This window comes from Propithecus coquereli, unplaced genomic scaffold (assembly GCF_000956105.1).
Source record: "Propithecus coquereli isolate 6110/MARCELLA unplaced genomic scaffold, Pcoq_1.0 Scaffold150, whole genome shotgun sequence".
NCBI lineage: Eukaryota > Metazoa > Chordata > Mammalia > Primates > Indriidae > Propithecus > Propithecus coquereli.
Window position 1 is genome coordinate 1,940,033 of NW_012139414.1, and position 3,188 is coordinate 1,943,220.

A 3,188-nucleotide genomic window follows, 5' to 3' on the forward strand; every position below is an offset into this window, starting at 1 on the left:
AGGCAAAATTTGGACACAGACGGACATGAGTAGAGGGAAGATGAGACTAGGTTAGAAGACCCAGGGAGAATGCCACGTGAAGCAGTAGGTTTAGAGTGATGCATCTACGAGCCAATCAATGCCAAAGATTGCCAGGAACCCACCAGAAACTAGGATAGAGGCATGGAACAGCTTTTCCCCTCACAGTCTTTGAAGGAACCAACCCTGCTGACACTTTAATTTTGGGCTTCTAGCCTCCAGGCCTATAAGACAATACATTTCCGATATTTTAAGTCACCCGATTTCATGGTACTTTGTCACAGCAGCCCTAGGACACTAACATAATAACTAAGGCAGAGGGGAGAATGGAGATATTGGAAGGCAACTGGCACACGTGCGGCTTGGCACCTGGGAAGGAAAACCTCACTCCACATGGTGGGCTTTTGACACCGATGGGTTAGCATCCTGAGCGAGTCACCGGTTCCCTTCTGGGCTGCGGGGTAGCTGCTGTCAACGTTTGCATGCCTGAGTCTGCCCACAGCCTGGCACCTCCTAAGCCTGGCATACTGTGCACATGGCGGGGCTGGACTTGGCTGGCGGAGCTGGAACGTGCAAGGGCCCGGCTGCTGCTCCAGGCTGAGAGCTATGGCTCCAGCACACACACACCCACTCTGCGATCATTGTTGTGACACTATTTATGTGACAAGTAAGTTTTTAAACGTCTCACTCACAACTGAGCACTACTGACACAGTTTGTTGGGCACCAGGGAATCAGAGATGAATAGACCCCGGCCTTCTCTGAAGAAGCCAGTCTGCTGCGAGAGACAGACCGAGCCTGGGTCATTACAATGTGGAAAGTAGCGGTGGGAAGATGAGAATTCACACTTAGATAAAGCCCCCTCTGTGCCAGGCACTGTTCTCAGTACTCGATGAATATTAACTCATCGGAGGGGATTCTATTATCATCTCCCTTTTGCAGCGAGAAAACTTGCCCAAGGTTATCCAGCTCGTAACTGGCTGAGTCAGCATGTGAGCCTGGAGTTGGAGCTCTTAGCTACCACCCCATATGTTCTCCCTGCAAAATTATTATCAAATAACCAATAAAGAGCTACAGCGGTAAATATGGTAATATTTATAATAAATATGATAATATTTATAATAAATATGACCCTAGCAGTGGACACAGAGTCCTGCACAAAGAGAACGCAGCCCACTCTGCCCAGGTGAGTTGAAGGATGTTTCCATGGAGGAGCCATTCCTTAGCTAAGCCTTGAAAAAAGAATTCTCCAAAATCCAGTGGTAGGAAGCTCATCTCAGGTGTGCTCACAAGGAGACAGGCATGAAGTACCCTGCCGCGCAAGCAGCAGTCTGTGTGTTACAGAAGTATTCTTAAAATAACAGGAGTAGAGTTCTACGGAGAACAATCTTCTCCATTGTTAGGTCCTCTGTGCTAATTTCAGTTGCAACACAAATACTATTTCTTTATCTATTTAAAAAAGAAATATTGTTTTTTGATTTCTAACCACGTTGTTCCTCTAATATAATCACTTGCAAACTGACCCACAATGATATAAAACTACAGTTTGCAGGCCAAAGATCCCTGAGTTTTTGGTCCAAGGTAACTTTATACGGTGGTGGTGACTTGTGGAAGACAGCAAACATGGATTTTTGCCTAAAACTTGAAGTTTATAAAAATTTTCCATGAGGTGGCAGCAGTTCTTCAAGTAGTTGTACGAAATGATCTTGCTTGAAATTTTAAATTTTTTTTGCCACTAAAGTGATCTCTTTCATATACTTGAACTTTGCCTGTCTTTCGGTAGAATCTATAATTTAAAAATATTGATACTGTTTTCAAGTGTCACTATTTTCTTGACAATATTTTTTTACCAATTAATGCCAATCGTGGTTCTTCTATCTTTCAAGGTCATTTCTAAAGGGTCTAACAAAAGATGCGAAATTCAGTTCCCACTACAGCTACTGAAAAGCAGTATTTAATTTTGGCCCTGCCAAACAAAATGAAGCAAGCGGTAAGTGATTTTGGCATCTGGAAGTGTTTCATGCTTCAGACCGATAGGGTTTGGTACTTGCCACTCTGAGGCTGGCTGTCCTGTTCACTCCTATTTTCTCAGGAATTACACTGATCTTAATTTACAGCGTGAGTAAGAAAAAGAAGAAGAAAATAATCAAGCTAACTAAATTGCAGCAGAGAACAAAATGTAGCATGGATGGGCGCTTACAGAAGAGAATTGTTGCAGACGAGGAACAAAGGGCTGGATGGATTAGGCCAGTCTGAGTCGGGCTCTGCCTCCTATCAGCGAGGCTCCTCACCTGATCTCTCTAAGCCGGCTTTTTCGAGCAGAAACATAATGACTACAATACCTACCTGCAGGATCGTGGAGTGCAAAGGGGAGAATATCTGTGAAAACACTTGAAAAACTCTTATGCGCTGCATACGTCAATTGCAGTTACATCAGACATTTATCAGGTCACCTAAATATTTTTACCCACCAGCTTTTTTTTTTCTCTCCCTTTACCTGTCTCCCATACCAGAGAGACGAAGGTAGGAAAATCAAAGTCATCATCCTCTTCTCAACCAATTTCTTGGGTGGTTCTCTTCCCTTGGCTATAGATCAGAATTACCAGGGAGCCTTCGCCCTACCCCAGGGCAGTGGCAACCGTCTTTCTGGGGTGGGGCACGGACTTGAAGCCACCGCTTCATAAAGCCTTTGAACGTCCTTGAAGGGACTCTGCCATACCCTGAGCGGTCACGTGGCTTTCTTGCTGAGGACACTGCCAGGCAAGAAACCAAAGCTTTCGCTTAAATAAATCTTTTTTTTTTTTTTTTTTAGACAGAGTCTTGCTCTGTTGTCCTGGCTAGAGTGCAGTGGCATCATCATAGCTCACTGCAGTCTCAAACTCCTGGCCTCAAGCGATGCTTCTGGCTCAGATTCAGAGTAGCTGGGACTACAGGCACCCACCACCACACCTGGCTAATATTTTTCTAGTTTTAGTAGAGACAGGGTCTTGCTCTTGCTCAGGCTGGTCTTGAACTCCTGGCCTTAAGCAATCCTCCCACCTCAGCCTCCCAAAGTGCTGGGATTACAGGTATGAGCCACTGTGCCCGACTTTATAGCAGTATTTTAGCTGCCAACTTTATAGAATTATTCAACATTGAAAGTGGTAATCTGTGATCTATAATTTGAGAGATC